The sequence below is a fragment of the Lissotriton vulgaris genome, chromosome 2_1 (assembly GCF_964263255.1).
Source record: "Lissotriton vulgaris chromosome 2_1, aLisVul1.2, whole genome shotgun sequence".
Classification (NCBI taxonomy): Eukaryota; Metazoa; Chordata; class Amphibia; order Caudata; family Salamandridae; genus Lissotriton; species Lissotriton vulgaris.
Genome location: NC_141687.1, coordinates 578,292,551 through 578,319,608, shown reverse-complemented (window position 1 = coordinate 578,319,608; position 27,058 = coordinate 578,292,551). Strand labels below are relative to the sequence as shown.

Sequence of the window (27,058 nt, the reverse complement as noted above, 5' to 3'; positions counted from 1 at the left end):
GCGCATCCCCAGTCTTTCACCGCTGGAGGGAGGAGGGCTGCAAAAGGGTGGGCTCCCTATTTGACCTGGATGGTTTGATCCCCTTCTCTCAATTATGCAAGGACTATTTTAATCTGCCGGAGTCAGACGATTTCCATTACTCGCAGCTGGCAGACTGGGTGAACCAACCTTCCAATTTCGCTTTAATGTCTCGCCCCTTGACCGCTTTCAAAAAATGGCTCGTTTGGAAAAAGGATGAGCGTAAGCTCATATCTGAACTGTACACGATGATTATGGCACATCCTAAGAGGCAGCGTACAAAGGAGCGGATTCGTTGGGAGACTGAACTAGGGCGTCCTCTGACGCACAAAGAATGGGAATATATCTTTTATCGAGACCACCAGATGGCCTCCAATACCGGTGCGGAATCTGCCTGTAAAGTAATCACTTATTGGTACTAAACACCAGCGCATATCAAGTCCTGGGACGGAATGTGTCAGGCCTCTGCTGGTGGGGGTGTGGCCTTCCTGGTACGCTGATACACCTGCTGTGGCACTGTCCGAAACTGGTCCGATATTAGAAGACAGTTCTTGATGACCTTGATGCTGCGTTTCAAATTACACTCCCCCGGGCACCTGAGCACACGTTGTTGGGACTCCCCCCACCCCAAGTCCTTCCCTTTGCGCTCGCTGAGGGGTAGACAGATAGCGTTAGCATTACTCACGGTGCGACAGGTTCTTCTAGTGCAAAGGGATTCCTAAGCTACACCTGACCCGCGGGACTGGATCCTGAGACTCTGGCACCTTTTAGCAATGGAGTGCCTCTCGCTGGATATATGATGTTAGCACGCACACTTTTACCACGCATACCATTACCACTCATTTTTTACAACGCTATACCTTTACAACGCATAGTGCTTTGGGTGCTGGATAGTGAATAGTTTAATTTACTATTTCAACACCAGTCCCCGTGGACACTAGGGAAGGTTATTGGATAGTAAATTAACCTATTCACTATCCATTCCCTATGTCAGATCGCCCCAAAGCGCTATGCGTTGTAATGGCATGCGTTGTAAAAGATGTGTGGTAATGGTAGTGCGTTGTAAAAAATGTGTGCTAAAGGTTGTATACCCTCTCGCTTAGCAATGATGGGAAGGGGTCAGAATATGCGAAGCTTTGGGGTCCATTCCTGCAGCTCCTTTCCAAGGAAATGAAGGACGTCGTGTGCCCAAAATACCTTCAAATACTGCAGCTAATTCCTCTGGAACCGTTGGGGGCCACAAGCGTAGGCTGAATTATTCTGAGATGTGACCAGCGGCCATGGGGTGGTAGGATGAGGAGTTAGAGACTGATACAGAGGGGGCGGTGTTTTTTTTTTGGGGGGTGGAGGCGTTGGGTGTTTGTCTATTTTCTTATTCCTTTTCTTTTATCAAATTGGTACCTTAGCAGTTGCCTTGTATATACGCTACGGACGGAAACTTCTGTTCGCGGGGTCGCCCTCAGGGTTGTAGACTTGTACGCTGTGTACTGACCATAACGTTACCCTCTGCCGGCCTTTGGATGTAGGCAGCTGAGCTGTGTATACTGATCCTATACCACTCAATAAAAAATGATTGATTCGAAAAGTAGTAATTCCAGGAAAGCTATGTCCTCTTGTCAGCACCTTACATTTGATAATTGTTAACCCCTTCCAGGCTGATGACGAGCTGGGCTCGTCATGGCGTAGCCTCCTCGCACGCTGATGACGAGCCCAGCTCGTCACGTAAAGTGCGTTTTCGCAAATCTCAGCGTGCGAGCGGAATAACGCTAGCGCGCATGAGGTTAAACATATTTACAGTGCTTCAACTGCAAAAGTAGTAATAAGTGCTTTATACAAGTGTTTACTATTGGTTTCACTGCAAGCAAATAGCTTAATGTGCAGTGCAAGCATATCTCAAGTTCCAGTGGTGGACAACTTTTTGCAGTTTCTGTTTGCAGACTCTTCTATTTAAGCTAAGACACACATGTTAAGATCAGAGGGCACCGAAGAGAAGTTTCTGCGCAGAAAGGTGAGGGTCCTCATTTCCCTTTATTTGGGATAGTGCGGGCCCGTGCTTTCCTTGCAGATGCACATGACATTAGTGCATGCCATGTAATTCACCCATTAAAGCCCCGCCCGAGGAATGTAAGCAATGCTCTGCCCTGGAACCCCCTACAAATGTCCCAATCCCCATCAGCCCCCACTGACAATCCCCAAGGTCCTTTTCTTGTGCTATGGATTGTAATTAAGGCCCATCGAATTGCAGTCTTCTCTCAAAGGCCTGGTGCACAGGGCTGTTATTTTTATCCTTTCCTAGTCCCTGCGCCTCCAGGACTCTGACACCCTATGCTCAGGAGTAATTTCCTCCACCTCTTCATATGCAGATGTTCATAAGTCGAGTAGCTGCGGGTGGAGTCCTTCCAGACCAGCCCTTTTTCATGGCCAAGGCTACCTGACAGGGAGATAGCATTGACTGGGCTGTTCAGCTGAGGACAGGGGATGAGAGGGCTGGACGGTTCTACAAAGTGTGGCAAGACTCAGTCCATTGCCCAATTTGATAACTGTGCCACTAACTGTACATCGCTTAGAAGACAAAACTGTCTATGAACAAGATACCTTCAACCAGCCCAGCTAAGAAACCCACAGCGTTGCAGCAACAGTGCTCAGAACCTTTGTGAAAGACACACAGATGATGGACAGAATGCAGAGCAAATCTAACATTCACCCCAGTCTAGGTTAAATCCATTGCTCTTTTTTTTCACCATGCCACCCCAGTTTAGACCCAGCCATATGCAAATCAGTCTTTCTTTTTTTCACAACAAATTTTAGTGCATTTTCAGCGTACCAGATAGACAAGGTCCAACAACAAAATACAAAGGAAGTGCATAAGATAATGTGTCTGGGTACATTGGAGCGACCCCCAATAGGCCGCAGACCGGAAAAACATGAAACCCCCAAACATCCCCAAAACGCACCATACATACATGAAAAACATGACATATAGATTCACGAAAGTTCCCACACACGTTCATTAACATCAATGTACTAGACAGGTAGGTTGTTCACCACCAATTGTTTAATAGGATCACGAGCAGCGGACTGCGACACTGGAGGTAACTCTATACCCCTGTAATCGGCCCACCAAGACCAGATCTTTCCGTGCTTCTGTGGGCAGCCCCTTGCCTGAAACACTACAACCTCTGCACACATGTATCTGTTCAGTGCCTTTTTCCAGTTAGTGACACTGGGAGGGGACAGCTCTTTCCAGTCCTTTGCTATGTCGTGCTTAGCTAAGGTGAGGCCCAAAAATAAAAGGTGTCTCTTGTAGAGGTTCCCCCCAATGTCCTCTGTGCTATGTAAGAGCGCTAGTCTATTGTCCAACGGGATATCCCACGCTAGGACACAACCTAGATAAGACAACACACTGGACCAGAACAGCTGAATCACCACGCAACCCACACCGTGTGTAAAAATGACCCATCGTCTGCACGGCAGTGGAGATAGATCGGCGACTGGATTCCACCCATTATCCAAAGCCTATGGCTAGTGTAATACACCCAGTGAAGGTTTTTAACTCTTTCCATGCTCATGACGAGCTCAGCTCGTCATGATGCACGGTTGAGCTGTGCTGATGACGAGCTGAGCTCGTCATGATTTATGGACTTTAGCAATTTCCAGCATAGGAAGGGAAAACTGCTAGCAGCCAAGGTGTTAAACAGGATTAGTCTGTATCTGGTAGACACAGCGGCATACCAAGGGCTAGCCAAAGCCTTGGCCCAATCGTCATCTGTGAGGGCCGGCAGATCAGCGGCCCACGCCTCCCGGGGTTGGTGGATGGTGGTCTTAATTTGAGTATTGTGTCTGATAAATGTGCTGAATTTTGTGGGCCCCAATATCCCCCATCAGTAAGCATCCCTCCAGCGGGTGGAACTCCGGTAAGGATTCCAACCGCTGAATCAAGGGGGTCACGGCATGTTGGAGCTGCAAATAGCGATGGAACTGAGATTTATGTTGTGCAAATTCCGATTGCAGCCTTTGAAAGGATTTAAGAGTGGTCCCCTGCATAATGTCCCCGAGTGTGGAAATACCGATGAGGTCCCCCTTGCGGAATCCCTTGAGCGCCGAAACCGGTCATAAATGGGAACCCTGCCAGAGGGGAGTGGTGCCCATCAACCTGCTCCACCAACCCGTGAGCCAAACCACCCACCTCCATGTCTGGATGACTGACTGACAATCCAACCATGTGAAACCGCTAGTCCGTCGTCGCTAACGACAGCTTCCATGGAAATTGGCGCGCAATTGGTTGCTCTTAAATATACCCCCATAAGTGTGGCCTTTTTCATAATGGCGGGCATCAGATAAGACATGCCAGATGGACGCATAACAGAATCTTTCGTGGACAAGCTGTTCTCGTGATCTCAGGTATTTCCAGTTAGAACCTTCTAGCTAAGCTATTATCATCCGTTAGTTTTAGCGTTTTAAGAATTTATGGTGAGAGTGGTTACTATATACTTCTCTATTTAGTTTCTGGGCATCATATCCCTGATTACGCAAATTGGTGCGCTTATGGCTGCCACTAATTATATCTCCATAAGTGTGGCGTGCTTCACCTATGGCGGCTATCAATTAGGACACGCCAAGCAAATGCCCAGCAGCACCCCTCGTGATTACGACGCACATGTGGTTTCAGGTATCTTTCTGTTAGAACTCAATAAGTGGAGCACATAATCAACAGTTCTGTATTGTTAGGCACAACATTCATCAGTTACTTTCAACCTATCTTTTGATTTCTTTTCAATTTTTGAATATCACTTGCTCGATAATTTTTATCGCTAATATCGCTATCTGGACTCTGCGACTTATCCATGAAGGCACCAATGCCTCACATTTAGTGGAGTAAGTCATCTCCATTATCTTTTTCTCCAAAGTGAAAGCTAATTCTAGGGTACATATCTTCGGATTAGTTATTTTGGTTATTTTGGTTATTATTTATGCATTTCAGCTATACCCTGCCTTGAATGACCCATATCCACGCCTGCCGGGAGTCCGCACCTTTTCACTTGGATGGCCCCCATTCGCAAGTTCGCCTATAATCATTGCCTTATATAGTCATCGTTACTCATACTAGATTTTCTTTATCAGGTAGTTCATTCATAAGCACAGGTGCATCACATATAGAAATTGTGAAATCTATATCACAAACATATTACAAAGACAATGCGAGTAATTTTTTAGAAAAATCCACTTTATTGTTCCATTTGTAAGCAAGAACAGCCGACGCATTTCGTCCCAGATGGGACTTCTTCAGGGCGTGATTAATCCTTGTGGGCAGTTCAGCCAGTAGTATCGTGGCGGATAGGTGTTGGGATAGCTGCTGCTTGTTGCACTGTCCGTGTGAATATTTCAATATATGTAGTGAAGTTTTATCTATTCACTTTTTCTTCGAAGGAGACAAGATCCCTGGTCAGGGTAAATTGAGAGAAGGCTGTGGTAAAGACCCTATTAGTCCCAAATAGCCGAGAGGCTTACGTAAGTAGAACGTGCACCTTTAAAATAATGTGCAACTTTGAACCCCTTTTCGTCCCAACAGGTGCTATATGGACTGGAGGAATGCTACCAGGCATCCAAGGAGAATGATCGAGCATTTCCAATCGTGCTCCCGCGAGTCGGCCGTGGTCAGAGCGAAGGTACCCATTTACATCTTGAACTCCGATCTGATACAAAATTTTGGAGACGAGGTTTTAAGTGGCACATCAATTTGAAGGTGCACTTCCTGCTCACATAAGCCTCTCGACTGTTGGGACGAATAGGGGTTCAAAGTTGCACATTATTTTGAAGGTGCACGTTCTACTTACATAAGCCTCTCGACTATTTGGGACTAATAGGGTCTTTACCACAGCCTTCTCTCCATTTACCCTGACCAGGGATCTTGTCTCCTTCGAAGAAAAAGTGAATAGATAAAACTTCACAACATATATTGAAATATTCACACGGACAGTGCAACAAGCAGCAGCTATCCCAACACCTATCCGCCACGATACTACTGGCTGAACTGCCCACAAGGATTAATCACGCCCTGAAGAAGTCCCAGAAACGCGTCGGCTGTTCTTTACAAATCGAACAATAAAGTGGATTTTTCTAAAAAATTGGACATTACTTGCATTGTCTTTGTAATAAGTTTGTGATATAGATTTCACAATTTATATATGTGGTCCTCCTGTGCTTATGAATGAAATTATGCTACGTTCTATTTAGAACTATCATTGTTATGGTAGGTGGTTATTCGGTGTGCACACAAGACCCAGTCTAGAACATAAGGGGAAATTACTCTTGGGGTTATTTTGGTTAGGTGCATCTACAAAGAAGGTTCGCCCGTCTGCCTTGTTTTAGTCATTCTTTATCAGGTAATTTACCTTTTTGATATTTATCGCTAACTGAGTATAGCTACCATGTTAGGTTATACATTTTTGGATGAGACATTAGGACATTATGTACAGTATCTCGTGGTTCTTTTTTATCTTTTATATTTTTCTTTCTGTGTCAGGTTGGTAGGGTTTCCCCATACCAACGCTCAAGTAAATCCGCATTATCTTTTTTAATTTTGATCCATTTTACACATCTCTAGTGGGCTTAGTATACTAGGCTGCCTTTCTTTACAACAAGCCTTGGTATTTTCAGGTATTATCATCCGATTAGTCTATATATATATATACATTGTTTTGATGCTTCTGTTTTTACAGTTGATTCATCAATGATGTTTTCTGGCTTCGCCTGTCATCAATACATACTTTGGACATTTCCTTCAGAGCACTTTCAACTCTCATATTAGTAAGTGGCTCATTTTACACTGTGATTGTCTTCCTATTTGGCATGATACGGGTGTTTAGATACCCCTACTCTTTTATGAGAGACAACTGAATTGCATATATAAATACTTAGTTAAGAATATTGTCTGTGGCTTAAATAACAATTAAAATGATTACAACTGAATGAGTGGTAACACACTAGACAGGAGCCTAGCAGTACTCTTTATGGATAATCAGATTACAATTGAATGAGTGGTATCTTTATTGTACAGTGAGAGATTAATGAAATGTATATACAAATGATTGTATTTATGATGTAACCCTGTATTTTGTTTCTAGTACTAGTCCCTTTCCATCTAATGTGGACATAGACTTAGGTTCCACTTCCAACTTTGCCCTAATGGAGTCTTTGAAAGATTATAAGTTGTATATAGTATAATTTGAATATATGTGATCATAGCAATTGAGCATGGTTTAGTAATGTAAAGCAGCTCTAGGATCATAAGTTTGTAATATATGTAATGTATGTACCCCTCAATCGCCTTATAATGCCTATGCTATATGTTTTATATAATTTCAGTGCAATAGACGGTTTCCTGATGAAGGCCACAATGCCGAAACGCGCGTAGTCACATCTACCGCATTGCCCACATCAATTCCTGTCTATAGCTCTCTCTGCTGTATATATTTTTAAAGTGAAAAAATGAATCCTTTATTATATAAATGAATGCACTTATGGATATCACTTTTTGAATGTCAATATAATTTGTTTGAGTGAAATAGTTATTTATGAAAATATCAAAAACGGAATTGAAATTAATTTTGAATAATAAAGTGAACAATTATTTCTTATATCTATTTGTGACAATTTTGGTATGATTTTGATGGTTTCAGTATTTTGGTGTATGGGTACATGTTATAATATAGTTTGACCTAGAACTGCTTATGTCAATTGGTTGACTGAACTGGCTATAGACCTTTATTTAAAATAAATGGGAACCCTGCCAGAGGGGAGTGGTGCCCCACCAACCCGTGGGCCAAACCACCGCCTCCATGTCTGGATGACTATCTGACAATCCGGAGGGAGTGCCCCCAAAGAAGCACTACTATATAGAAGATGAAGCAGAGGGGTGCCTGCCATGGCGATCCATTCTACTGCGTAGGCATGGTCCATCTGGGATCCGTACTACCATTTGTTGATCACCAAGAGGTGTGAGGCAGAGTAGTACATGTGAGCATCCGCACCCGCGATACCCCTGCAATACATGGACTGTGTACATGTTGAGAGCGCCACGCGAATCGTGCCCCCCTGCCAGAGGAATCCATTCAAAAGTGCTGGGTGAACCACGACGGGGGATAGTGTGTGGATAGTTCTTGAACCTTTAGAGTAAGCGCAGTAAGGACACCATCTTAAAAATCGCAGACCTACTATACAACGATAGGGGTAGTTGAGACCAAATCATTGTTTTGTTACGAACAACCTGAGGTAGTGGAGAAGTGTTGTGCATCCAGGCAATGGTGGGACACCGTGAAATAAAGACCCCCAGGTACTTAAAGCCTGTTTCTGCGTTGATCAGCTCCGTAGCCCAGCCCAGGCTCCTTAGGTCCCCATGAGTAGGAAAAAGTGTAGATTTAGACGGATTGGCGTAGAGACCAGAGGTCCCGCCGTAGATGCAGAGGATTTCAAGGACTCGGGCCCGAGGACCACGGGTCAGACAAGAAGAACAGCGCACTATCCGCGTAGAGCACAATTCTATAAGAGTGCTTCTGTGTCCAATCCCTTCCCCTAATTAGGGGGACCCGGCGCACCCACATGGCCAAAGGCTCTATCGCCAAGGCGAATAAAAGCGGGGACAAGGGGCATCCCTGCCGCGTGCCCCTATGGATGGGAAAGGGGGCCGGGCTGCAACCTGCCACACGAACCGAGGCGGTGAGGTCGGTGTACAGCAGCTTTCGTACACTATAAACCGTAGACCCAGATTTACGGCCTCCAGGAGCTTAAAAATGTAAGTCCAACTCAACAAGTCGAACGCCTTGTCAATGTCAGCTAGTAGAACCGCCGCGGGACGACCTAAACTGGAGGCTCTCGTGATGGCATTATGGGCTCGCCGGATATTATGTCTGGTGGAGCACAGTGGCATAAAGCCTGACTGGTCTGGATGTACGAGGTCTTCAATTCAGGTACAAAGGCGGTCGGCCGGAACTTTCCCCAGGAGCTTGGGTTCGAAATTCAACAGTGAAATGGGGCGGTTGGAGCCTGGGTCCACCTGGTTTAAGGAAAACAACGATTTCAGAGTGCGGCAAATCTAATGGCAGAACGCGCTGTTCCAGGGCTTCATGCAGTGCCTCGAGTAAGTGGGAACCCAAGGTTGCCATATGTGGGTGCAGAAAGTCGCTGGGGAACCTATTTGGACCGGGAGCCCGGCCCAGGTGGATATTAGCCAGCGTCGCCTGCAGGCCGTCCGTCGTGATAGGGTCATCCAGCAAATCACACACTTCATCAGAGAGCCGGCGCGGGGGGAATGTCTGAGAGGAATTAATCTATGAGGGGCTCAGTTATTACCTCTCGCTCCTCGTACAGAGCAGTGTAGAAGGAAGAAAAAGGCTTGGCCCACGGTCTCAGGGGAGGTACAAGTAGTGCCGTCTGGGGCCTTCAGGAGGGGAACCTGCGCAAAGGTCGATCTGACCGGGTATAACCTCTGAAGCATTTGACTGGACTTATCGCCCCATTGATAAATCCTGTGCTGAGTCGACAGCCACGCCTCTGTGGAGCTGCTGTTGGACGTGTAGAAGTTCCCTCCATCATTTGGGACTGTAGGCGGTCCTCGAGCTCCCTCACCTGTGCCAAACACCGCCGTTTCTCCCGCGTGAGAAAACTAATGTCCAACCCCCTAATCGTTGGTTTAAGAGCCTTCCAAATGATACGCGACAAAGAGTTGCACGCGTTGAACCGAAGGTAGCATGCGAAAGCAAGATGCTATCGCAGGCTACACGATAGTTGGCGACTTGTAGGAGCCATGGAGACATGCGCCACCTATACGGGGTCCAGTGGATCTGCAGGCGCAACTTGAGTTGGACAGGCGAGTGATCGGAAAGGCTTCTTGGCAGAATAGAGGTGTGTGCTACTCTATGTATGTAGCTATGTGAGATGGATATATAATCAAGATGTGAAAGTGTAGGGTGGACAGCCGATGCGTAAGAGAACCCCAACTCGGTGGGATGAAATGCACATCAAAAATCAGCCCAACGCAGTGTGTGTGAGAGTACATTCAGTTTGAAAATGGAGGGGGGATCAGTTGAGCGGTATCGTTTGCCATCTATCCTGCGGGGACATAGTGTTGTTTCAGTCTCCACCCAGTATCGTCAGGCCACTAGGAAGGTCCCCCAAAGCTGAAAGGAAACACCAGCAAGTCCGAACGGCCCAGAATGAACAGGCCACAAGTACAGCATATGCTTCCACAGTATTGCTCTTGCCCTTATAAGAGGTTAACGCCAGCCTGTGAAAGCCAGGGCCCCCAGCGATTCCGCCTCCACACCGAAGAAAGGACGGCCTGACTTCCCCAGGACCGAAGCCGCGACCATCTAGATGGGTCCCTCACTGTTCGCCCTAAGGCCCTGTCAGGCAAAGGCCTCCAGACGCTGATGCGTCCCACCAATGTGGCAGGCAGGGGGAATGGGGGCGGCCGCACCAAGCTCAAAGCCCCACCCGGGCCGATATCTCCTGGGGCACGTGACTCCAGTCAGCACTTGGTCAAACAAGGAGCGTTGCCTGGAGGCCAGGAGGCCACAGCCGCATCGCCCCGTGGTGGATCACAGGAGAAGGAGGGGACCGAGGACACCTCGGGAAAGGCCAGGACCCAGAATCCAATCCCGCCCACCGGCAGACCCCACCCGGTCCTGATAACTTACCGGGAACCGCAAGCTCTAAAGATCGTCAGTGGTCCCTGCAATAGGGCTCTCTCGTCAGGATCTGTTGACCTCGGTAGGACCCAGAATCCAATCCCGCCCGCCGGCAGGCCCAACCCGGCCCGAGACCTTACCGGCACCAGGAACCGCAAGCACAGAAGATTGCCGGCGGTCCCTCCAATAGGGCTCCCTCATCAGGATCTGTCGACCTCGGCCTCGGCTCCGCGGCATACGAAGCACGTCCTGAGCTCGGCTGCCGTCTCCACTAGGCTGCAGTCATGTCGGATCCAGGCCCGGGCTGATGCCGCCCAGCTCCGCCGAAAATAGGCCCCCACAGAAGCACCGGCGGCCGCCCCAATCACTCCACGATTCCTGTGGTGTCTTAGGTCGGGATTAGTGAAGGATGATGGCTCGAATGGGCTCAGGCTAGCAGAGCTCTACTGAAGCACGTCTGGCATGCTTGGCTCCTAAGCCAGGCCCCCATGCAAATCAGTCTTGACTCTGTGCCTCATGGGAACAGTCCAGCCCGCACTGCCAAGCCATGCCTTCCCTGGACCGGAAACAAGCTTCCTAGGACCGGTTTCAAGCCATCACCCCATATCAGCCAGGCTAGCTTGAATTCAGTGGTACAAAAGGGGGTGGTGATGGACGGAGCATCTGAACCAATCAAACACTCACACCCAGTCAACAGATCTGGGTTTAATCCATCAACGTTCTTTAGCCCACTCTGCCACCCCAGTTCAGACATGGCCATATGCAAATCAGTCTGACCCTGTGCCTCGTGGGAACAGTCTAGCCCGAACTGCCAAGCCATGCCTTCCCTGGACCGGAAACAAGCTTCCTAGGACCGGTTTCTGGCATTACAGCCATCTTCAGCCAGGCTTGCTTGAATCTACTGGCAAAGTGAGCAAGGGACTCACTTCTGAGCATACCCTGCCAACTTATGGTGAAGAAAGCGGTACAAAAGGGGGTGGTGATGGACGGAGCATCTGAACCAATCAAACACTCACACCCAGTCAACAGATCTGCTTGAATTCAGTGGCACAGTGAGCCTGGGACCCTCGTCTGGGCAATGTAAAAAAGCGGAAAGAGCATGGCACAGGCACTATGCCTCTAGTTCTAAGGAAGCCTATAGAGAGTTAATTAGAGAATACCTCCACGCCATTACCGCAGGTAAAAAGTCTTATTTGGCGAAAAGAATCGAAGCAGCCTCCAACCCCTGCAAAGAAATCTTTAGGGTAGTAAAGGATTTCATCTCCCCTTCCTGGTGTACCCCCAGGACCATGCACTCTGAGCTCTGGATCACCGAGCTTGCCACCTCTTTCGCCAATAAAATAAAGACCATCCAGGCCTCTTTCACTGCAGCGGTGCGGCCGGAGCACAGGAAGTGCCCTTTCCCCTTTCGCTCTCAAACCCTGAAGGTCTTGCTCTTTGGGACTTTCCACCGCTTACCCTTCAGGCCTCCCTGGACCTTCTTTCTAAATTAAAATCTGGCTCCCCTTTAGACCCCTGCCCCACTAAACTCCTTGCTCAGGTGGCACCTGTGCTTTATCCCTTAATTAATCCACTGCTTAACCTCTCCCTTAGCACAGGGGTGGTCCCTCAGCCGTGGAAACAGGCCCTGATTTTGCCTCTCCTAAAAAAAAAAAACCTAGACCCCAAGGTCCATGCAAATTACAGACCTATTTCCCTCCTACCAGCACTTGCGAAAGCCGTGGAGAAGCATGCTCATCTCACTCTTGTTAATGTCCTTGAGACACACGATATTCTTCACCAGTCGCAGTCCGGGTTTCGTTCCAACTTAGGCACTGAAACAGCTTTGCTTGAAGTCACTGAGGCCATTGAGGAAACACTGGACTGTGGAGGTAAAGCCATGTTGGTAATGCTTGATCTCTCAGCGGCCTTCGCCACCGTCCCCCATGACCGTCTCCTTTTTAGACTCCGGGAGATCGGCCTGAGGGGGTCGGTGTTTAGTTGGTTCAAGTCCTTTCTAGCTAATCGCCAACAAACGATCTGGGCTCCTCCTTTCTCTGCCACAATGCCGCCACTGGAGGTGGGAGTTCCTCGGGGCTCTATTCGAAGCCCAACTCTCTTTAACATCTATATGACCCCTTTGGCGGCACTGGCAGAGGACCACGGGGCTCAGATCGTGTCGTACGCTGACGATACCCAGCTCCTGTTCACGTGCAACAGAGACTCCGACTTTGATGGTGTGAACATCAGGGGTTGCCTTGAGGCTGTTTTCAACTGGTTTGGTCAGAACAGCCTCAAGTGCAACTCCGACAAGTCGGAAGTGCTCTTCTTCGGCTGCCCCTCGGACCCCAGGTGGAAAGACTGGTGGCCTGCAGCCATGTTTCCCCCCGCCAGCGACTCTGTGGTCGCAAAAAATTTGGGAATACAGATCAACAACAGCCTCTCTCTCAAACCCCAGGTCCTGGGCTGGGCTGGCAAATGTTTTGCCATCCTAAAGATGATTAGGAAATTTCTGCCCCTACTGTCACTGGACCATAGAAGAGTAACGGTACAGTCCCTGATAGGCTCGCGCCTCGATTACTCTAATGTGTTGTATCTGGGCCTTCCTGCGTTCCTCTTGGCACGCCTGCAAGTCGTCTAGAACTCTGCGGCACGTGCCATTTTCGGCCTCAACAGGAGAGCCAGTGCCAGTGATCTGCTCAAAACACTTCACTGGCTCCCAATCAGAAAGCGTATTGTGTTCAAGACGCTAACAATGGCTTTTAAAGCACTGCACGGCGTGGGCGCCAGGTATCTCCGGAAACGGATGATGTTCTATCTACCTTCCAGATCACTTAGATCTTCCACTCAGGCCTTGGCCGTTGTTCCTGCGATTTGGCGCGCTCGGTGCGGTGGACGCTCTTTTAAACGCCTCGCAGCGCAGCTGTGGAACGCTCTATCTCTGTCCCTCAGAACTAACGGTAATCTGCTGGCTTTTAGGAAGAATCTTAAAACTCTGCTTTTTGCTCAGTAAGTGCCTTTTCTCGCCCCCCCCATTCTGTGCCCGTGAGGATCATAAGCGCCGGGACACTCCTCGGAGTAGCTGAGCGCTATAGAAATCCCTCAATAACATAACATAACATAACATAATCTAACATACCAAGCGCAATAATGACAAGAAAGCAAAAGACACAGATAATGGACGGAATGCAGAGCAAATCAAACAGTCACCCCCAGTCAAGCGATCTGGGTAAATCCATTGTTCCTTTGCTGAACATGCCACCCTAGTTTAGACCCAGCCATACACAAATCAGTCTTACCTCAATCAGTCAGATCTCTGTACTGGGGAGAATGTTTGAAATTGTTCAACATTCTGTCCATCATTTGTTCTTTTTGCATTTGCCACCCCGAGTGAGACGGGCAAGCCCAGACGTGGGTCTTGTGCTCTCCATGCCACTGTAGTCAAGCTTGCCTGGCTGATGAGGGGGGAAACCCCGAAACCGGTCCTATTATGCTTGTTTCCAGTCCAGGGAGGACCTGGTCTGGCAGTTCGGGCTGCTTCTCTTGGGAGCAGGGTAAAGATTGATTTGCATATGGCTGGGTTTAAACTAAAATGGCATGGGAAGCAAACAAACAACGGATTTAGGCCCAGATCTCTGTACTGGGGTGAATATTTGACATTGCTCAACAGTCTGTCCCTCAATTGTTCTTTTTGCAGAACCGTTGTGTGCACAGGCTCTGTTCATCATGTACTTGAGAACTAGTCTGCAGTGCACCGACATATTCCTCTCCACCACCCTGGCCCAGTCGGGCGCAAAAGAAAAGTAAGGGGGATGCCATGAGTGATGTCACTGACCATGTCATGAGTCATGTAATGTGCGAGGTCAAAAGCAGTGAATTGTGGGGGCACGAGTTATACTAAATTCAGCTAACTGCAACTGCTGATTTTCACTGATTTTGTGCGAGTGAAATCTGAGCATAACTATAAAAACCCAGTAACCTTTGTTTTTTCAGAGAATTTCTATGTTTTTTTAAAATGTCAATTCCTAAAAATAACATCCCTGTAACTTTAGTTTTTTTCAGTGAATTTCTATGGTTTTGTATGTAGTAATAGCATTTGCAGAGTGGTGGAGAAAGGGGGCTGATATCTGACGAGCTCTCAGGAATCCTGATATATAGGACTTACAGAAAGGGCCCCAAGGGCCTTCAGCATCCAAGAGGACATCATTCCCCAACCAAAAGTGCGCAAGGAGACGAGTTTGCAAAGTGATGGAGAAAGGGGGCATGGCCTCCGAAGAACTCTTAGTAATCTTGCTGTGTGGGATTTACTGGAGTTAATAGGAGGGGTTGTTCGTCATCTAAGGACCCTTAGCGGCCAAGGAGACTTCATCCCACAACTAGTAGTGTGCCAGGAGGCGTGTATGGAGAGTGGTAGAGAAAGGGTGAGGCCACAATACCGCAGTGTGGGACTTAATGAAGGTAAAAGGAGTAGTAGTTTGTCCACAAGAACATTCTTGGGGGCCATTAGCTCCTCCTGTTACCTCTAGTAAGTCCCACACAGCGCAATTGCTTAGAGGTCTTCAGAGGCCATGCCCCTTTTCTCCACCACTCTGCAAATGTGCCTCCTGGCGCACTGATGGTTGGGGGATGAAGTCCCCTTGGCTCCTGAGGGTCCTATGGGGCAACTACCCCTCCTGCTACCTTCAGTAAGTCCCACACAGATGGATTGCTAAGAGGTTGTTGCAGGCCATGCCCCCTTTTTTCACCACTCTGCAAACGCACCATCCGGCACTCTACTGGTTGGGGGAATGAGTCTACTTTAGTCCTGAGGACCTCAGGGGACATGGGGGAAAGCTATTTTCGGTCTCGGGGACCCCATTCCCTGAGGCCTTCCCTTTTTTAAAGTTTTTTTTTATTATTAAAGGAAGTGGAGCTGAACTGACCCCCTCCCATGCCAATTTCGGCACCGGGGACCTCATCCCCTGCGGTCTGGCCTTATTTATTTTTTTTAATATAAAAAATAAGGGGATGGGAGCCATGCGTCCCCCCTCCTGGGATGATTTTGGCCCCATGGCCCGGCCTCTAGTGTGAGTGTCCCAGTCCCACCCAGGGCACCTACTCACCAAGGATAGGGACCGCGGGGAGACTCAAGGGCCCCCACGGTCCCTGCCGGTTCTCAGTCTCTGGTTCCTGGGGCATCCCTTGCCTCTTGAGGGCCTCAGGATTTAAGTAGACTTCTTTCCCCAAGCAGCAGTGCACCAGGAGGCACGTTTGCAGAGTGGTGAAGATTGGGCATGACCTCTGACGACCTCTCAGCAATCCCGCGGTGTGGGTCTTACTGGAGGTAACAGGAGGGCTTTTTGGCCCCAAGGACCCTCAACCACCAACTAGTAGTGCGCCAGGAGGCCTGTTTACAGAGTGGTGGAGAAAAAGGCCTTGGCCACCGGAAACAGGTCTCAGCAATCCTGCTGTGTGGGACTTACTGGAGGTAATAGTAGGAGTAGTTGGCCCCCATGGACATATTTGGGAACCAACTAACCCTCCTGTTATCTCCAATACGTGCCACACAGCAGGATTGCTAAGAGGTCTTCGGAGGTCACGCACCCTTTCTCCACCACTCTGCAAATGCGGCTCGTGATGCACTACTGGTTGGGGGATGAAGTCCACTTTACTCCTGATGGACCTTGGGCCCAAGAAGCTCTCCTTGTACCTCATGTAAGTCCTACAGAGCTGGATTCCTGAAAGCCGGTTGGAGGCCCCGTACCCTTTCTCCACCACTCTGCAAAAGGGAATACTAGTTAAAAAAACATAGAAATTCACTGAAAAAAACAAAGGCTACAGGGACGTTATAGTTAAGAAATGGACTTTAAAAAACCTAAGAAATTCAATGAATAAAAACAAAGGTTACAGGGACATTTTAGTTAGGCTGACATTTCACTCGTACAAAACCAGAAAAATTCAGCAGTTATAGTTAGCTGAGCTAACAATAACTTGCATCCCGCAATGCACTGCTTATGACCTCACATATTACATCACTCATGACATTCGGTCTAATAATGCCCCAGACGCTTTTCAAATTTTTGTAAATGACATTCTTAGAGAATACTCTGATATCTTTGTCATAGTCAATATAAATGATATCCTGATCTTTTCTGACAATCTTAAAGATATTGTATTGCATGTTAATATCATTCTAGAGAAATTACAATAACCAAAAGCTGAAAAATGTTGCTTTTTATGTCAATCACCAGAAGGACTACAGATGGATCAGAAAAAGGAACAAGCAGTTCTAGGTTGGCCTATCCCAAAATCTTCAAAACAACTCTTAGCCATGCAAGCAGCAATCATGGAATGGAGATATTACTTATTTGGATCAAAGTCACCGGTCACTGTGTTCACCAATCATATTTAAAGATTCCATTTTGGGGAGTGCGTGCTCTAGTTGATCACAAACAGGGAACATAAAAATGCGCGCAGGCAAGCCCATCTGCACCCGGCAGCGTCCCTGATGCGGCCAGCGGCAGCAATTATGCCGGCATTAGCTCCCACATTAGACCTTATACTCTTCAATACAACAGTCTGGAACTTTGTGCGCTTAACTCTAATAAGTTTGAGGATTGTTTAAGATGGGATGTAGCGATGGATACGGCTTATGCTTGTGATAATTGCAAGCTTGTGCTTCCACAATCCCTCTCTACCATCGTTGATACCTCTGGGGGTATATATGAGCCAATCTTGATTAAAGCTGTGCTTATCAACGCTCGTTTAGTCTCCAAACATTGTCAAGACATATTTGACCTGCTAACTGATGAGTCCCTCGACCTCCTGTTTCTAACTGAAACATGGTTAACGCCTTTATCTAGTCCGGTCATGGAAATGGCTATTCCCAAAGGGTTCAAAATCTCTAATGCTGATCGCAAAGTAGGGCGGGGGCGTCGCAGTGGTGGTAAGGGAAGATTGGGAATGCCAATTTAACTACTTACCCGACTCACCTGATATTGAAGCCCTTGACTTTTGGGTCAAAATCTCTCCCCACTATTGTCTGGGTGGGATTGTACTCTATCGGCCCCCTGGTATTGCTGTCGGCTTCCCTAATCTGCCAAATGACTGGAGCTTGCACATTTTTGCTTTTAAGCGATTGTAACATACATTTGGATAATTTGGATGGGAGTGACACATGTGATTTCCTGGAGGTACTACATGTGACCCAGCTTCAGCAATATGTTACTGCCCGACTCATCGCGGGTGACACACGCTTGATGTCATCTGTTCCAGTCTCCCTTTGCTGGTGGCACCCCCCTTGCAAGTAACCTGGTCTGATAATTATTTGATCCCTTTATCTTGGTATACTACAAGGGGGACTCATTCATCTAGGCCACAGGGCACTGGCTCGGGTAAGGCGACTTACAAAATAGAACCTGCTGCTTTTTATCAAGCCGTGTCGGGTTTTCACCTTCAGCTGTCTGCGGATTTTGGTCTTGCTCTCTCAATTCAATAGTTGGATGGAGAAGGTGGTGACTAACCTCACTCCCCAAACGAGATTTAAAGCCCGTAACAAGCCATTGTCCAATCCATGGTTCTCACCGGTGCTGAAAATCCAGAAAAAACACTGGAAAAATCTGGAAAGGAATTGGAGGCAGGGCTACAGCACAGAGGCCAAAATTGCTTTGAAAGCAGCTCAAAAATCATACTATGCTGCTATCATACTAGCAAAGCGCTCATACTACACTGACCGTATTGCCCGGTCTGGCAATAATGTTAAAGAACTGTTTAACATTGTGTAGAACTTTGCGACTCCTAAAGCTATGAGCAACGCCCATGCTGCTTCTCCTGCTTGGTGTGAAGAGCTTTCTCAGTTTTTCATCAATAAAGTCAGGGCTCTCCAACTGACATTCGGTAGCCTAGACACCCAGGTTTCCTCGGAGCCCCCTGACCGACATATCTCTTCTCCTGTTAAAGTCACCTTTTACACCTTTAAAGCCATATCACTAATGGACTCCCTGGGAGCTTTATCCTCCCTTAAATCAGGTTCCCTTAGTGACCCCTGTCCTGCCAAACTCATGGCCAGTGTGGCTGTGGCTATTAACCCTTTTCTTAATCAGCTGATCAACACCTCTCTGACACTGACCTATGTCTCCACTGAGTGGAAATAGGCACTGCTTATCCCTCTGATCAAAAAGCTGACGTTGTATCCTAGCCTCCCGACTAGCTATCGCCCTATTTCTTTGCTCCCTGCTATTGCCAAAGTATGTGAAAAGATGGTCAATAAGCAGCTGACTGCCTTTATTGAACAGCATGGCCTCATTCATCCACCCCAATCCGGTTTCAGGGCTGCCTATAGCACGGAGTATGCCCTGGTGGAAATCACGGAAGCTATTCCAGAGACTGTGGATGCGGGGGCAGGGCAGTTTTGGTCCCGTTTGACCTCTCTGCCCCTTTTGATACTGTTCCTCCCTTCGCTTCTACTGGACTGCCTCAAGGAATTAGGCATTATTGGTGCCGCCGGTGAATGGCTGAAATCCTTCTTGGAATGTAGAACCCAACAAGTGTGGATCCCTCCCTTCGCGTCCACTCCCCTATTTCTTTTGACAGGGGTGCCGCAGGGGTCGGTACTTAGCCCACTTTTGTTCAATTTATATATGATTCCTCTTATTCGGTTGGCAGATGAACTAGGAGCTAACGTTGGTGCCAATGCCGACGACACCCAGCTGTTTTTCACTTGGAAAAAATCTGAGTCATCCACTGCCCATGTTAAAACCAGTTTAGCTGCAGTGTTTAATTCGCTGACACGTGCTCAGCTGAAATGCAAGGAGGCTAAAACGGAAATGTTATTCTTTGGAGAATGTCCTCCCCAGGCTTGGCCCACCTTCTGGCCTGATGAGTCTACCAGACCATCTCCTTCTGGACTCCCGGTAAAAAATCTTGGGATCTGGTTTGATGAAAAGCTGAATTTCTGTAATCAAATTAATAAACTGACTGGTACTTGCTTCAGCATTTTGAAACTTCTCAGGAAATTTCTGCCCGTTCTGCCCTTAACAGCTAAGGAAACGGTTGTGCGAGCTATTGTTACCTCCTGCATTGATTATGCAAATGCACTATATGTGGCCCTTCACGCCTATCTTGTTGATAAACTTCAGGTGGTCCAAAATGCTGCTGCTCGTCTGCTTTTTGACTTCCCCAAATGCACCAGGGTCAGGCAACACCTGCGCAATCTGCACTGGCTACCGGTGAAGGCAAGGGTCACATATGAAACCCTGGTAACTATCCATGCCGCACTTTACAAATACCGCCACCTCTACCTCCGGAAATGCTTTCAGTGCTAATCCCCCAGCAGACATTTGCGTTCTTCTAACATGCTACTGGCTTCTGTCCCCAGATTCCGCTTGAAGAGAAAGGGCTGTAGCTCTCTGGCCTACTTAGCGGCCATGGCTTGGAACTCGCTCCCGCTTGACCTGCGTAGTCTGCAAAATTCTACCCAATTTAGGAAGAAAATAAAAACATTCCTAGCTGTGTACGTTACAAAACCATAAACATAAACGTCAAGGCAGTAAAGATGGTCACTTTTTTGCCTAATATAATTTTATAATAACATATCGTCCACGAACCCTGAATGGAAACGCAGATGCTCCATCACGAGCTTACGATCTTGAAGACTCCTCTCAATTCTGAACCCAATACTGAGAACAAATTACTTTGTAATACCACAGTTCGTCACTGAACAGATTAAGGGCATATGGTCTGCAGAAAGACTTCTACATGCCAGAAGCTAAAAGAACAGAAGAACAAAGTTTACCATTGGTGAAGGGAAAATTATATCTGCCCACATAAGAGATAAGAAAGGAAGCTTTGAAAGGAAAACATGAATCTCCTTTCTCATGTCATCTGGACCATTTAAAACCCCAGAATGAATGAAGCGTTATTCTTATATGGAAAAGATGGGAGAAGACATCAAAGAATTTATTTCAACTTGTGATGTTTGTGTGCGAGCAAAAAAAAAAAACATAACCTGACAAAGGAACAGTAGGGTAACGAAAGTTGAGGGCGTTCCCCAGCCAGATGCACAGAGGGGCCCCCGCTCTGGATTTAATCCAGAGCTCGCAGGCCTGAGTTCTGCAATGAGGAAGCCTCCTGCAGCTCCGGGGCCCCCCGCACCGCGTGGCCTGCCAGGGCCAGTGTTACCACCCATCCAAGGGAATTACTTCAGCCGTTACAAGTACCACCTATACCTTAGCATATCATTACCATGGATTTTATTGTGGATTATTGTTCTGGAATCAGGCAGGAAGGTGTCAACCATCTTTGAAATTTAGAATAGAATTTTTACTAATAAAATGCTACAAATGTTCTGGAACTAGCATAGCAGTTAAAATGGTAGTAAATTGCAGTTTTAGTACAAAAGAATACATTGCAATAATGCTAGATTCTTTTTTACATTACTCAAACTTGAGAGTGTGTTCACTAGACAGTATTTAATTTAAAAACATATTTTAGAGTGTATGCTCTGGGCCTGATTCACAAAGGTAAACAAACATACACTTTTGTATAGGTTTACGACTGTTTGCTATTCACAATGGTATTCTACTAGTAGTATCTTTACGGCTGCATAGTCTACGTAATAAATAGATAAAGCAGAACTATCTTATTATGTGTGGACATTTTGCAGTCGTAAAGATACTATACAAAAGTGCAAGTTTACATTTGCAAATCAGGCTAATCGTTTTCTAGTGATCCCTGAGTATCTTTTTCATTTATGAAAGACAGTTTGGTTTTCCATTAATTGTCCGTCATGTCTCATGGAAAAGAACATTACCTGAAACACTTCTTATGCAAGCATTTTCACATAGGTTGTGTATGGGTTGCAATCTAACTGGTTTTCTGACTCATGTATGCATGCCATCAGAAATTTGAACCCTGTAAAACTAAAATATTCTAGAGAGTGCAACAAGACATGGTGGTCATCTCAACTACTGGGAAGTGGTACTCTGCCTGAGGAAGAATTTCAGCTCTGCTGAAAAGTGTAGGTGTGTCCTCTTCCCAAAGAAAGAAGTGTTGCTGCTTGACACCTAAGGGCCTTTCCATGTAGAGCAAAAGAAGGGATAACATACAGCCTCAAGGGACCTTGTGGGCAGTCAACGTTTATATACATGCATAGATCACTGAGCAAATAGAACACTGGCGCTCTAAGTGTGCAGATGTGTATCATTTTCTAGAAAATCATAAGCAATTCAAAATAAGTGTCTTTACTCAGAAGCTGATTGCTAGCTCACGTTGGAACATGTCTGAATATGAACAGTGACTGTGCATTCATATGTACTCCAATGAGAACTAAAAATCAACTTCAGTCTAAAACCAATTTTAAAACACTTAATTGATTAATGCATACGTCAAATATGCTAGGAAGGCAATACAGTAGACTTCTAGTAAGTATTATTTTTACTACTTCAAACAAGAATTTGCAATGCAATTGGTCTCACATTTGAGAAAGTTTGAGCTATTGGTGTTGTAAATGACAATGTTTTTTAGTTATTTTTTTTGTTTGCAGTGGAGTGATTATTTGACCTATGTACAGAGATTGGAAGGAAAGAGGATGGAGAGGTAAGAGCCGAAAGCAAGAGTGGTAGGAGTAGTGCTTTAAAAGAAAGAGAAAAGACGGAGTTTGTGCACATGTAAAGTGCCCCTCCCCTCAAGCTTTGCAATTACACCACTGTCAGTCAATTTTGTCAGTCAAACAAAAACTTTATTTGGTTTGTTACAACCATACAAGTACAATTTACCTCTTATCCTGATAAGAAAACAAAAAACGTAACGCAGCAGTATCACAAAAAGATATTACACCTCAAAATACATATAGTTTAGCTTTCTTTTTAAAATCGGAGTATTGTAACATTCTAATTTATTAAAATCACTTAATTCATACATATACATCAAATCCTTCAACATGCAGCAAGTACTACTGTAATCTCTTGATAGTTCCACCTTTATGTGGTGCTAAGGAGGAGCATTTTTAGTGCTTACTCTGTGCACTTGAGGAACACCTTAACTTTATTCATATATTTCCCCAGAGCACAGGCTATACCTAAATTCCCCATTTCCACCAAAAGGTTAACGGCTTGCATCCTGTTCATAATCTTACAATTTTTAAAAATCGGACATAAAAACTCCTTTCGTATATCTAAAAACCTCATACAATCTAGTAAAATGTGTAAAATATCGCAGGTGGTACCTAATGTACAAGTGCATTTACCATTGCATCGAACCCCGTTATTCGCATAACATGGGTTTATCCCAATTCGCATTTTTAAAACTTCCCGCCTTAAACTGTAGCTTGGAAGCAGGTCTCACTGCATGAGACAATAGGAAGAGAATGTGTAGGCTTTAAGAGCGGAGTGAAAAGGATGTGACGACAATGAAAAGGGCAGAGAGGAAGATGGGGGACAGCAAGAGTTAGCAGGTGACAGGGTGCAGTGAAATCAAACAGAGTCAGCTCTTCCCATGCACAGGGCATTTGGATATCATGACACACTGTGAGTAGTAGATTCTCTGCAAAGAGCTGGCTGTGTCTGAGGCCAAGGTTCACACATTTTACCTTTTAGCGATATTGTTGGCCTTCGGCTGTACAGGGGTCCACTTGAAGGATGGGGCATCCTGGAGGGTTGGCGGCCCCCTGCAAAGCAGGACCCTTTGTTACTCCCCTGACAACAGGAAGGTGATGTATAGAGGCAGTTAGAAATAATGATAGTGTGATAAAGGAGGGGAAAAGGGAGGAGGAGGGACACAAAAGTAGACAGAAATAACAGAATGGAAAAAGTGAAGAGAAGTGAAAGAATGGGGAGAGAGAAATAAAATCTGAGGGAGGAGAAAAATGGAATGAAGATGATGAGTCTAGCTAAGGAGTAGGTAAAGAGAGGATATGATGATCAAAGAAAGGGGCTTGAGAAGGCCAAGAGACACAGAAGAAAACACAGACAGATAGAGGAGCGTGGAAACAGAAAGTGTGGAGTTAATGAACTAGAGATGAACAAGGAAATGAAACAAAGAACGATGAGAAAAAAGATGTTGACGAAGAAAGAAAATGGAAAAATTGTGGAAGAGCAACAATACAAGTGTATCGGATGGGGAAAAATAAAGAACTAGTGGAAGTGCGAAAGAAGAGAAAATCGCAGAAATTCTGGAGTGAGCCAGGAATGACAGTAGGAGAGAGGCAGAGTGAAATATGAGCTGCACAGTCAGCCAGCGCCTGACTTTATACAGATCTGCCAAAAAACAACTCTAAAAAGGAGGGGGGTGAATTAGCTTTGGGAGAGGGAGAGGACTGTGAGAGGAGCAGCAAGCCAAGCCGCAACAAAGGGAGGCAGCAGGAGGTGACGGAAGCGGGAAAGGAGACTGCATTTGCTTGCCAGGAGTTAGTTGTGTAGTAGATGATTATGTATAATGTTTGGTGTACCTGAGTTTGTAACAGTTTATGTTGGTTCACCTGTGGCATCCTTCTTCATGGGGCAGCCACCTCATCATAGGTGCTGTGCTCTGTGCCTGCTCACACACAAGAGCTGATAAATGGCTTAAAGCCAGAGGTTTTTTTTTTAATAGTAGTGTTGGAGGGGAGAATTGTGCCCAAAAATTCAATCATAATGTCCTGAAATAACGTAGTCTAGATATTTTCTGATTTGCATGTTCATTTATTTGAAGCAAATCCAAAAAGTTTAAATCAAGGAGGAAAGAAATAAAAGTAGGCGACACATGTTTCGTCCGTAGGGCTAAATAAGCCAAGGGCTTTTTCAAGGTTAAGAGCTTGTTTAAGGTCCTGTAACTTGTAGGCTGGTCATCGCTCCTGCAGTCCCTGTGGTCCTTATGGATATGTGGTCCGTAAGGACAGCAGGGACTGCAACCGCGACGACCAGCTTACAAGTTACATGATCTTAAACAAGCTCTTAGCCTTGAAAATGTCCTTGGTTTATTTAGCCCTATGGGCAAAACATGTGTCGTTTGCTGTTATTTCTTTTCTCCTTAAGTTAAACTTTTGGATTTGCTTCGGATAAATGAACATGCAAATCAGAGAGTACTCTTTGGACTATGTTATTTCAGTGCATTATGATTTAATTTGTTTTTTAGCACAATTCTCCCCTCTAACATTCTGTTCAAGTTGTTCAACATAGTGGTTCTTGGGTGTGACCACTTGAGGGAGAAGTGCCAACCATACATTTGGGTCCAGTGTCTGATTGTTGATGGAAATTCTGGACAGTACCCACCTACTCACCAAGTACTTTTCCTTAATAGCCCGGGCTTGGCGCTTCAATTAAGAGTCTGTGGTCCGGGGTGCAGTGACTACAGAGGTCAGTCAGGGTAATGTCAGCCACAGCACGTACCTTGAAAGAATAGCACATCGCGGCAGACATCTTTAGATTTAAAAAAGTATTTAATTGTGTCCTTTTAGCAACATTGGTGCCCGCTCAGCTTCATGAAACAAGAAGTTTGGCGGTCGTGAAGTGAGTGTTGTGCTGGTAAGGCACGCAGCCGCACATGCACCCACAAAGGGCCCCTTGTAAATAAAAACAAGATGGAAATCAGTAAATGGTCAACAACAGCGCGCTGGGCCTGCCGGTACATGCTATGCGTGGAAACGCGGCACTCAGCTCTGCCGCTCCTTAAATTTTAATTGAAAGCGTCACTGTGCACAAATAAAGAAAGACGTGTAGTGAATGCTACACAAGTCAATAAAGAGTGAGCAAACACAAAGAAAAGAGAAAGCGACGTTGTGCAGAAATAAAGACCGACGAGCGATGAACGCTACAGAAGTAAATAAAGAGAGCGCAAGCAAACACAATGGAAAAAGCCTTCAGAGAAAGGATGCTGCAATAGGCCAATATTCCAGGGTAGACATAAGGCACGAGAAAGTGGGACATATAACCACAAGAAACCATAGAGAAGTAAGCTTCTCCAAACGACACACACTTTAACCAATCAGTAGTGAGAGAATGGCCATAGCCTGTAGAAGTGAATAGAAGATGCCTTGAAGAGCAAAAAAACGGTGTTGGATCTAGCCCTGGTCTCTTGACTGGGTGAGAGTATTCTGCTTAATTCAGAAACTCTGTCCATCACCACCCCTTGCTGTTTTGTCCACCATAGCGTGCAAGGGTATATTCAGATGTGAGTCCCTTGCTCATTGCACCATCAGGATTCAAGCAAGCCGGGCCGACGACGGCTGAAATGCCAGAAACCGGTCCCCGGAAGCTTGTTTCCTTCCCAGTGTAAGAATTGGCTTGGTAGTTTGGTTTGCCCTGTTCCCATCATGCACTGGGACAGGAACAGACTAATTTGCATATAGCCAGGTTCTGAGCTGAGATGGTGCAGTGAGCTAAAAAACGATGTTGGATCTAGCCCTGATCTCTTGACTGGGTGAGAGTATTCTGCTTAATTCAGAAACTCTGTCCATCACCACCCCTTGTTGTTAAATATGCCTTGAAGAGCAGGGCACGCGCTCTGCTAGGCTTGACCTAAAAACTATTATCCTCATAGGAGAAATACTTTATATTGCTATTTAGCTCAAAGCAATTACGACCATTGGCAGCAAATATTGAATAGAGGTCACATATCCAGAAACTTCCTGACTAGGTAATGCACATAGTCTAAAGGTTAAGAACAGCTGACCTAGGAGAAATCATAAACGGGTAAAAAAATCTTCTCAATGAAAGCTAGACCAGAAAAGCTTGTAAATGCTACACACGCCATCACAAAAAATAGAGGAGCTAAATGATAGCCTAGATTGGGAAGGACTGGGAAGCAACATTAAGAACTCTCTGGGGAACAGGTGGTATGCAGGATAGCATGTACATGGGAAATTATCCCCCGACAGTCAGCCAAGCTACAAATGATTGATGTGATCCGTCTGAAGATGAAACTTAGTAGCACCAGGGTGCGAATCGAACCAGCGTCACCTAAAAAACTGGGCATCCATTGCCAATATACTAAAAACCATTATGCAATTTTGAAAACTTGCAGCCCATCCCTATCCTCACACTCGAGATATTACGACCTTCCGCTTCAAACCTGTAAATATTTAATATGTATTTGTGCCACCTAATCGCTATAACTTTTCTTAATATGGAATCTTCAGTGAATATGTAATTGGAAATCCAAAAAGGTACGGTAAAACTCTCACCATAAATAAGTAACCATAGTAAATTACGTACAGTCACATCTACTCTGAATGTATTAAGTTGCGTTCTTCGCGCTGACACCTTTGGGTAAAGTATGCGCTATTTAAAAACGCATAAATAAACATCCTCACCAATTTCGGAAAAGACCGGCCGAACACTTAGATAAAATGATTTTCAAAACGGCCTGCCCGGCTATTAGTCGTGAGCAGACGGGAGACAGAGACAAGGTCCAACCATCTCTCC

At 46.0% G+C, this 27,058-nt stretch overlaps 1 long non-coding RNA gene across 1 annotated transcript in view; it reads right to left on the bottom strand.

Annotated features, from left to right (window-relative positions):
* LOC147730769 (uncharacterized) overlaps nucleotides 1–23,327 on the bottom strand; it is a 57,654-nt gene extending 34,327 nt beyond the window's left edge. Inside the window, exon 1 of the long non-coding RNA XR_015308397.1 lies at nucleotides 23,248–23,327. This is a non-coding gene — a long non-coding RNA (uncharacterized LOC147730769). The remainder of the gene's footprint in view (nucleotides 1–23,247) is intronic.
* Between the last annotated feature and the right edge of the window lie 3,731 nt (nucleotides 23,328–27,058).